This window comes from Somniosus microcephalus, chromosome 9 (assembly GCF_052327205.1).
Source record: "Somniosus microcephalus isolate GS21.2 chromosome 9, FLI_Smic_1.0, whole genome shotgun sequence".
Classification (NCBI taxonomy): Eukaryota; Metazoa; Chordata; class Chondrichthyes; order Squaliformes; family Somniosidae; genus Somniosus; species Somniosus microcephalus.
Window position 1 is genome coordinate 232,862,551 of NC_140995.1, and position 10,974 is coordinate 232,873,524.

Here is a 10,974-nt window from a genome sequence, read left to right on the forward strand (position 1 = left end):
GTGGTCGGAAGCTCATCTCAGGGTCAAATAGGATGCCAAGGTTACGAACAGTCTGGTTCAGCGTCAGACAAAGACCAGGGAGAGGGATGGAGTCGGTGGTGAGGGAACAAAGTTTGTGGCGGGGACTGAAACATAGGCTTTGATCATCTCAATATTTAGTTGGAGGAAATTTCTGCTCATCCAGAACTGGATGTCAGACAAGCAGCGTGACAAATCAGAGACAGGGGAGGTGTTGAAAGAAGTGGTGGCAGGTAGAGCTGGGTGCCCTCAGCGTACATGTGGAACCTGACGTGTTTTCGGATGATGTCGCCGAGGGGCAGCGTAGAGATGAGAAACAGGAGGGAGCTAAGGATCGGTCCTTGGGGGGACGCCATTGGCAATGATGGAGGAATGGGAAGAGAAGCCATTGCAGGTGATTCTCTGACTACGACTGGATCTACAAGAATGGAACCAGGCGTTCCCCGCCTGGAAGCCTGCCTGATTAACAGACTTGGCTTCCTGTCGGACGGGGAATGCTCTGGAGGAGGCCGCAGAAGCAGGTAGGGAGACTGCAGCTGCGCAAGTGGAAGTATGGGGTGGCGTGGGGTCCAGATCTTGGGGATTGGCTAACGGACAGAAAACAGAGAGTAGGAATAAACGGGTCATTTTTGGGTCGGCAGGCTGTAACTAGTGGGGTACCACAAGGATCAGTGTTTGGGCCTCAGTTATTCACAATCTACATCAATGATTTGGATGAGAGGACCAAATGTAATATATCCAAGTTTGCTAACGATACAAAGCTGGGTGGGAATGTAAGTTGAGGAGGATGCAAGGAGGCTTCGAGGGGATATTGACAGGCTAAGAGAGTGGACAAGAACATGGCAAATGGAATATAATGTGGAGAAATGTGAAGTTATCCACAGAAAACGCTGGAAAAACTCGGCAGGCCAGGGCAGCAGCCGTGGAGAGAGAAACAGAGTTAACATTTGAGGTCGATGACCTTTCGTCAGAACTGGAAAAAGCAGGAAATGGAAAGTAGGTTTAGGGGCTGGGAAAAGGGGGAGGGGATGAAAGAACAAAAGGGAAGGTCAGTGATAGGATAGAAAGCAGGAGAGATTAAGAGATATTCAAGGTGAGAGGAGGTGGTAATAAGACAGGTTAAGGAACAAAGGATGGCTCTAGATGGGGTGTGGATTGCGTTGGCAGAATGAAGGACAGCTGCCATGTGGGAGGGAAGAAAAAAGGGGGCCAAACAAAAATTGTGGATAAAAAAAGAAAATATATATATGTGATAGGGGCCAAGGAACAGCACCTCATCTTTCTGATCTAGACAAGGGAACTAGATGTAATATCTCCAAATTTGCAGATGACACAAAGCTGGGTGGGCGTGTGTGCTGTGAGGAGGATGCTGAGAAACTACAGGATGATTTGGACAGGTTGGGTGATTGGGCAGTAGCATGGCAGATGCAATATAACGTGGATAAATGTGAGGTTATCCACTTTGGTGTCAAAAACAGGAAGGCAGATTATCTGAATGGTAATAGATTGGGAGAAGGGGAAGTGCAACGAGACCTGGGCGTCCTTGTGCACCAGTCGCTGAAGGTAAGCATGCAGGTGCAGCAGGTGGTTAAGAAGGCAAATGGTATGTTGGCCTTCGTAGCGAGAGGGTTTGAGTACAGGAACAAGGATGTCTTGCTGCAGTTGTACAGGGCCTTGGTGAGACCACATCTTGAGTATTGTGTGCAGTTTTGGTCACCTTATCTGAGGAAGGATGTTCTTGCCATGGAAGGAGTTCAGCGAAGATTCACCAGGCTGATACCTGGGATGGCAGGAATGACGTATGAGGAGAGATTGGGTCGATTGGGCTTGTACTCGCTGGAGTTTAGAAGAATGAGAGGGGATCTCATTGAAACTTATAACATTCTGGCAGGACTGGACAGACTACATGCAGGGAAGATGTTCCCGATGGTCAGGGAATCCAAAACCAGGGGTCACAGTCTAAGGAGAAGGGGTAGGCCTTTTAGGACAGAAATGAGGAGGAATTTCTTCACCCAGAGAGTGGTGAACCTGTGGAATTCTCTACCACAGAGGGCAGTGGAGGCCAATTCATTAAATATATTCAAGAAAGAGTTGGATATATTTCTTAAGGCTAAAGGGATCAAGGGCATGGGGAGAAAGCAGGGACAGGGTACTGATTTTGGATGATCAGCCATGATCGCATTGAATGGTGGAGCGGGCTCGAGGGGCCAAATGGCCTACTCCTGCTCCTATCTTCTATGTTTCTATGATTAGGCACTCTACAACCCTCTGGACTCAACATAGAGTTCAACAATTTCAGATCATAACCTCGGCCCCTATCACATATATATATTTTCTTTTTTTATCCACAATTTTTGTTTGGCCCCTTTTTTCTTCCCTCCCACATGGCAGCTGTCCTTCATTCTGCCAGCGCAATCCACACCCCATCTAGAGCCAGCCTTTGTTCCTTAACCTGTCCTATTACCACCTCCTCTCACCTTGAATATCTCTTAATGTCTCTTAATCTCTCCTGCTTTCTATCCCATCACTGACCTTCCCTTTTGTTCTTTCATCCCCTCCCCCTTTTCCCAGCCCCTAAACCTGCTTTCCATTTCCTGCTATTTTCCAGTTCTGACAAAAGGTCATCGACCTGAAACGTTGTTTCTTTCTCCATGGATGTTGCCTGGCCTGCTGAGTTTTTCCAGCGTTTTCTGTTATTTCGGATTTCCAGCATCCGCAGTATTTTGCTATCATGTGAAGTTATCCACTTTGGTAGGAAAAATAGAAAAGCAGAGTACTTTTTAAATGGAGAGAGATTGGGAAATGTTGGTGTTCAGAGGGACCTGGGTGTCCTTGTACACAAATCACTGAAAGTTAACATGCAGGTACAGCAAGCAATTAGGAAAGCAAATGGTATGTTGGCCTTTATTACAAGAGTATTTGAGTATAGGAGTAAAGACGTCTCTCTGCAATTATATAGGGCCCTGGTGAGACCACACCTGGAGAATTGTGGACAGTTTTGGTCTCCTTACCCAAGGAAGGATATACTTGTCATAGAGGGAGTGCAACGAAGGTTCACCAGACTGGCTCCTGGAATGGGGGGATTCTCCTAGGAGGACAGATCGAGTAAACTAGGCCTATATTCTAAATGGGATAGATTCAGAACAGATCTAGCAGCACAAAACTGGGCATCCATGAGGCGCTGTGGGCCATCAGCAGCAGAATTGCACTCCACCACAATCAGTAACCTCATGGTCCGGCATATCCCTCACTCTACCATTACCATCAAGCCAGGGGACCAACCCTGGTTCAACAAGGAGCCAGGAGCAGCACCAGGCGTACCTAAAAATGAGGTGCCAACCGGGGGAAGCTGCAACACAGGACTACATGCATACTAAAAAGCAGAAGCAGCATGCTATAGACAGGGCTAAGCGATCCCACAATCAACGGATCAGATCAAAGCTCTGCAGTCCTGCCACATCCAGTCATGAATGGTGGTGGACCATTAAACAACTAACGGGAGGAGGAGGCTCCATGAATATCCCCATCCTCAATGATGGTGGCGTCCAGCACGTGAGTGCAAAAGACAAGGCTGAAGCGTTTGCAACCATCTTGTGTCAGAACTGCCGAGTGGATGATCCATATCGGCCTCCTCCCGAGGTCCCCACCATCACAGAAGCCAGTCTTCAGCCAATTCTGGCTAAAGTAAATGTTGGTCCCTTAGAGGATGAGACCGGGAAATTAATGGTGGGAAATATGGCGATGGCAAAAACACAATGAATATTTTGTATCAGTCTTTACAGTAGAAGACACTAAGAATATCCCAACACTGGACAAACAGGGGGCTACAGGGGGGAAGGAGCTAAACATGATCAAAATTACTAAGGAAGTGGTACTCGGTAAAATAATGGGACTCAAGGCAGATAAATCACCTGGACCTGATGGCTTACATCCTAGGGTCTTGAGGGAAGTGGCGGTAGGGATTGTGGATGCATTGGTAATAATTTTCCAAAACTCCCTGGAATCAGCAAAGGTCCCGGCAGACTGGAAAACTGCTAATGTAACGCCCTTATTTAAAAAGGGCAGTAGACAGAAGGCTGGAAACTATAGACCGGTTAGCCTAACATCTGTGGTAGGTAAAATATTGGAGTCCATTATTAAGGAGACAGTAACAGGACATTTGGATAATCATAATTTAATAGGACAAAGTCAGCATGGTTTTATGAAGGGGAAGTCATGTTTGACAAATTTGCTGGAGTTCTTTGAGGAAGTAACATATAGGGTGGATAAAGGGGAACCAGTGGACGTAGTGTATTTAGACTTCCAAAAGGCATTTGACAAGGTGCCACACAAAAGATTAGTGCTTAAGATAAAAAATCACGGGATTGGGGGTAATATTCTGGCATGGATAGAGGATTGGCTATCTAACAGAAAGCAGAGAGTTGGGATAAATGGTTCATTCTCGGACTGGCAATCAGTAACTAGTGGTGTTCCACAGGGGTCAGTGCTGGGTCCCCAACTCTTTACAATCTATATTAACGATTTGGAGGAGGGGACCGAGTGTAACATATCAAAGTTTGCAGATGATACTAAAATGGGAGGGAAAGTAGTGAGTGAGGAGGACATAAAAAACCTGCAAGGGGACATAGACAGGCTAAGTAAGTGGGCAGAGATTTGGCAGATGGAATACAATACTGGAAAGTGTGAGGTTATGCACTTTGGCAGGAAAAATCGTAGAGCAAGTTATTATCTTAATGGCAAGAAACTGGAAAGTACTGAAGTACAAAGGGATCTGGGGGTCCTGGTGCACGAAACTCAAAAGGTTAGTATGCAGGTGCAGCAAGTGATTAAGGCGGCCAATGGAATGTTGGCTTTCATTGCTAGGGGGATAGAATATAAAAATAGGGAGGTATTGCTTCAGTTGTACAAGGTATTGGTGAGACCGCACCTGGAAGACGGCATACAGTTTTGGTGTCCATACTTGAGAGCAAGTATTTCTTTTCTTGAGTCAGTACAAAGAAGGTTCACTCGGTTAATCCCGGGGATGAGGGGATGGACATATGAGGAGAGGTTGAGTAGATTGGGACTCTACTCATTGGAGTTCAGAAGAATGAGAGGCGATCTTATTGAAACATATAAGATTGTGAAGGGGTTGGATCGGGTGGATGCGGGGAGGATGTTCCCGATGATGGGTGAAACTAGAACTAGGGGGCATAGTCTTAGAATAAGGGGCTGCTCTTTCAAAACTGAGATGAGGAGGAACTACTTCACTCAGAGGGTGGTAGGTCCATGGAATATGCTGCCCCAAAAAGCTGTAGAAGCTACATCATTACATAAATTTAAAACAGAAATAGACAGTTTCCTAGAAGTAAAGGGAATAAAGGGTTATGGGGAGCGGGCAGGAATTTGGACATGAGTCTAGGTTCGGATCGGTCATGGCCCTGTGGTTAGCGGAGCGGGCCCAGGGGCCATGTAGCCTGATCCTGCTCCTATTTCGTGTGTCTAATTCTGTTAGATTCAGGAGATGGTTCAGTGATAGTAGATTGGCGGTTAGGATCAGATCAGCCATGATCTTATTGAATGGCGGAGCAGGCTCGAGGGGCCGATTGGCCTACTCCTGCTCCTATTTCTTATGTTCTTATGTTCTAATTCGATTCACTCAACGTGATATCAAGAAATGGCTGAACGCACTGGATACAGCAAAGGCTATGGGCCCTGACTACATCCCAGCTATCGTGAAGACATGTGCTCCAAAACTAGCCGCGCCTCTAGCCAAGCTGTTCCAGTACAGCTACAACACTGGCATCTATCCAACAATGTGGAAAACCGCCCAGGTATGTCCTGTCCACAAAAAGCAGGACAAATCCAATCCGGCCAATTACCGCCCCATCAGTCTACTCTCAATCATCAGCAAAGTGATGGAAGGTGTCATCGACAGTGCTATCAAGGGGCACTTACTCACCAATAGCCTGCTCACTGATGCTCAATTTGGGTTCCGCCAAGACCACTCGGCTCCTGACCTCATTACAGCTTTGGTTCAAACATGGACAAAGGAGCTGAATTCCAGAGGTGAGGTGAGAGTGACTGTCCTTGACATCAAGGCAGCATTTGACAGAGTGTGGCATCAAGGAGCACGAATAAAACTGAAGTCAATGGGAATCGGAGGGAAAACTCTCCACTGGCTGGAATCATACCTAGCACAAAGGAAGATGGTTGTGGTAATTGAAGGTCAATAATCACAGCCCCAGGACATCGCTGCAGGAGTTCCTCAGGGCAGTGTCCTAGGCCCAACCATCTTCAGCTGCTTCATCAATGACTTTCCCTCCAACATAAGGTCAGAAATGGGGATGTTCGCTGATGACTGCAGTGTTCAGTGCCATTCACAACTCCTCAGGTAATGAAGCAGTCCATACCTGATGCGCCATCAATTACTCAAAAGACTGAAGTTGAGCGAGTAACAATCAGGCTTTTATTAACTAAAGAATGAAGGTCTTGTCTCGAGTGGTCGACCCGTCCAGAATACTAAGGGACTGGGAGGTAGTCACTTATATACCTGGAATAGTGGGAGGAGTCAGCCGAGGCATGTCCAGACCTGTACCTAGTGGAATACACATACAGACACAGACAGGTATGACAGTGGTTTACCACAATACCCGCATGCAACAAGACCTGGACGACGTTCAGGCTTGGGCTGATGAGTGGTAGGTAACATTCCCGCCACAGAAGTGCCAGGCAAGGACTATCTCCAACAAGCGAGAGTCTAAACACCGCCCCTTGACATTCAATGAGATTACCATCGCCGAATCACCCACCATCAACATCCTGGGGGTCACCACTGACCAGAAATGTAACTGGACCAGCCACATAAATACGGTGGCAACAACAGCAGGTCAGAGGCTGGGTATTCTGCGGCGAGTGTTTCACCTCCTCACTCCCCAAAGCCTTTCTACCATCTACAGGGCACAAGTAAGGAGTGTGATGAAATACTCTCCACTTGCCTGGACACCACCCAGGACAAAGCAGCCCACATGATTGGCATCCCCTCTACCACCTTAAACATTCACTCCCTCCACCACCGGCGTGCCATGGCTGCAGTGTGTACCATCTACAAGATGCACTGCAGCAACTCCCAAACCCGCGACCTCTTCCACCTAGAAGGACAAGGGCAGCAGACACATTGGAACACCGCCACCTGCAAGTTCCCCTCCAAGTCACACACCATCCTGACTTAGAAGTATATCGCCGATGCTTCGTCGTCGCTGGGTCAAAATCCTGGAACTCCTCCCTACCCAACAGCACTGTGGGAGTACCTTCACCCCACGGCTCACCACCACCTTCTCAAGGGCAATAAATGCTGGCCTTGCCAGTGACGCCCACATCGCACAAAAACGAATTAAAAAATATTCTCGAGTTTAGAAAAATGAGAAGTGATCTCATTGAAACATACAAAAGAGGATGTTTCCCCTGACTGGGGAGTCTAGAACCTGGGGTCACTGTCTCAGATTAAGGGGTCGGCCATTTAGGACCGAGATGAGGAGACATTTTTTTACTCAGAGGGTGGTGAATCTTTGGAATTCTCTACCCAGAAGGGCTGTGGAGGCTCAGTCGTTGAGTATATTAAGACAGAGATCGATAGATTTTTGAATATTAAAGGAATCAAGGGATATGGGGATAGTGCAGGAAAGTGGAGATGAGGTAGATCAGCTATGATCTTAATGAATGGTGGAGCAGGCTTGAAGGGCCGAAGGGCCAAATGGCCTACTCCTGCTCCTATTTCTTACATTCTTATTTCTGGTGGGAGTCGGATCCCAGGTGTTGGGGGGGGGGGGGGGGGGGGGGGGGGGGGGCGGATCCCCGGGTTCCAATTGTGGGGTGGGGTAAGAAGGCAAGTTTGGTGGGCTGGGAGGAAGCACACCTGCTCCTCCTGGCCCACAAGCAGTGCCGTAAAGGCACTTACCCTTTCCAGGAAGCAGTCCTCACCTCCCTTCAGCTGCCGGGTTTCTCGAGGCCTGGGAAGCCAGGCTTAAGCCTGGAAGAAAGGTTAAATGAGGCACGCAGCCTCATTATAATATTTAACTGGGCAACCTGCCTCCTGGTTGCGGGTTGATTTCCCGCCCGCCCCCATTAAAACCAAAAGTAGACAGGTTGGAGGCAGGTTGCCGATTTTTAATATTTTGACATCCCACCTGACCCAAACCCACACGTTTTTTATGGTTAAAATTACCCCATAGATAAGGCACAGAATGAGGCCATTCGGCCCATTGAAACAGTGCCGACTCTTTGAAAGAACTATCCAAATAGTCCCACTCCCTGCTCTTTCCCTACAGCCCTGCAAATGTTTCCCCTTCAAGTATTTATCCAATTCCCTTTTGAAAGTTACCATTAAATCTGCTTCCACCACCCTTTCAGGCAGTGTGTTCCAGATCATCATAACTAGCTGCATAAAAATGTTTTTCCTCATGTCCCCTCTGGTTCTTTTGCCAATATATTTGCAGCATATTAAAAGCACAGATAAATTAATACACATCCTGTTAAAGAGAAGTATTTTCCATGTGACGAGAAAGACAAATAGAACATCCTGTAGCATATTAAAGCAGAGATAAACTCCGATAATCTACACACATCAATGGGTAGGTACTCTACTTCCCTTCTCTCCCCTCCCACTTCTCAGCCTGCTCCATATTAAAGCAGAAATAAACTACTGTAATTTACCCTATTAGTGGGTAGGTACTATTCCGCCTCTCCCTCCCCTCCCTCTGCCCCTCCGCTCTCATCTCCCCATCCTTCCCTCCCCTTTCACCCCCACCACCCACCTTCTGCTACCCCTTCCTCCCCTTCACCCCCCTAAAAAAACCCTCCCCCTCTCCCCCAAAAAGCTCACCCCACCCCCCAAAAAGCTCTCGCCTCCCTCTCGACCCTCCCCCCCCCTCAGCTCTCGCCTCCCACCCCCCCTCTCGCTCTCGCCTCCCACCCCCCCCCTCTCTCTCGCCTCCCACCCCCCCTCTCTCTCGCCTCCCACCCCCCCCCCCCTCTCTCGCCTCCCACCCCCCCCCCCTCTCTCGCCTCCCACCCCCCCCCTCTCTCGCCTCCCACCCCCCCCTCTCTCGCCTCCCACCCCCCCTCTCTCTCGCCTCCCACCCCCCCTCTCTCTCGCCTCCCACCCCCCCTCTCTCTCGCCTCCCCACCCCCCCCCTCTCTCTCGCCTCCCACCCCCCCCCCTCTCTCTCGCCTCCCCACCCCCCAGCCCCCCCCTCTCTCTCGCCTCCCACCCCCCAGCCCCCCTCTCTCTCGCCTCCCACCCCCCAGCCCCCCCTCTCTCTCGCCTCTCACCCCCCAGCCCCCCCACTCTCAATTCAATTCAAATCGCGTTATTGGCATGATGACAAGGTACATCTTATGTTGCCAAAGCATCGAAAAACATTCATGTTGAACACATAAATACAGATCTATCCATACAGTGTAAAAACAGATATATCCCTGAGTGTATAAATATACATTCATATAATTTTGTATATACTCTTTTCTTATATTTAGTGGTTGTCCCTCTGTTTATGGCAAGCTGTAACATAGTGCGCCGCTAAGGTTACACAATTTCTCTCTACCCCTAGTAGGTATGGGAGTTTTTGGTCGTCATTCAAATTTCTGAATTCCGGGCATATTTTTGTAAATTTTGGGTAGAAATTCTCCCTTATGCCTTGATATTTTCTACAAGCTGTGAGGAAGTGCATCTCTGTCTCCACCACTCCCTGACTGCAGTGAGAGCATATCCTGTCCTCTCTTGGTAGCCGGGTCTGCCTGTGTCTACCTTTTTCGATCGCCAGGCTATGTTCACTAAGTCTGTACATTGTCAAGGTTTTTCTCAGTTTGCTATCCTTTATCATGGTCAGGTAATCAGCCCATGTTGTATTGTCTGTTTAGGGCCAAGTAGCAATTGAGTTTGTTTTGGGTTTTTGTTGTTTCTGCCCAATATGACAGATACGGGCAGCACGGTGGCATAGTGGTTAGCACTGTTGCCTCACAGCGCCAGGGACCCGGGTTTAAATACGTGGGGTTACGGGGATAGGGCTTGTGTGGGATGGCTGTCGGTGTCGGGACCGGGTGCTAGGGTTTGGATGATCAGCCATGATCTCGTTGAATGGCGGAGCAGGCTCGAAGGGCCGAATGGCCTACTCCTGCTCCTATCTTCTATGTTTCTATATTTTTCCTTTTGCTTAGTGACGATTGTGTTGGGTCGAATTCTTTGTGTTACGCTGTCACTGTCCTGGGGATGGTTATTGTTAGTAGTGTTAGTAGTTACTTCACTGAGTCCCAGGACTAGTTGACTGAGGGTATTCTTCTTTCTGGTCCTCTCTTGGCATTTCAGGGCTTCGTAATGATAGCAGTGGGGGTTGCTCATTTTTAGGTGTTTCCAAATTTGGTGGCTCTTTTTTGGATAGTGATTATTAATGGATATTGGCCTAGTTCTGCCCTGCATGCATTGTTTACGGTTTTCCTTTGAGTCCGGAGGATACTTTTACAGAATTCTGCATGTAGGATCTCAATTGGGTGTTTGTCCCATTTTGCAAATTCTTGTTGTGTTAGCGGTCCCCACACCTCACTGCCATAGAGTGCAATTGGTTCAATTACAGATTTGAAAATTTTGAGCCAAATGCAAATTGGGATTTCTATTTGGATTGATTTTTTAATTTTGGTTGTTCCTAGTGTGAAATTTATTTGGGGTCCCTGATGTCTGGATCTTTGCTGGAACACAAGGACTTTGGTTTTTTGGGGATTTATTGTCAGGGCCCAGGTCTGGCAGAACGACTCCAGCAGATCCAGGTTCTGCTGTAGACCCTCCTTAGTTGGTGACAGCAGAACCAGGTCATCTGCATACAGGAGGAATTTAACCTTGGATTCATATAGGGTGAGGCCGGGTGCTGTAGATTGTTCAAGTAGTTTTGCCAAGTCATTTCCCCCACCCACCCACCCACCAACCCC

The 10,974-nt window shown here is 48.1% G+C and overlaps 1 protein-coding gene across 1 annotated transcript in view; it reads right to left on the bottom strand.

Annotated features, from left to right (window-relative positions):
• The window catches only part of LOC147113123 (coiled-coil domain-containing protein 185-like), a 49,532-nt gene that overhangs the window by 37,702 nt on the left and 856 nt on the right, over nt 1-10,974 (bottom strand).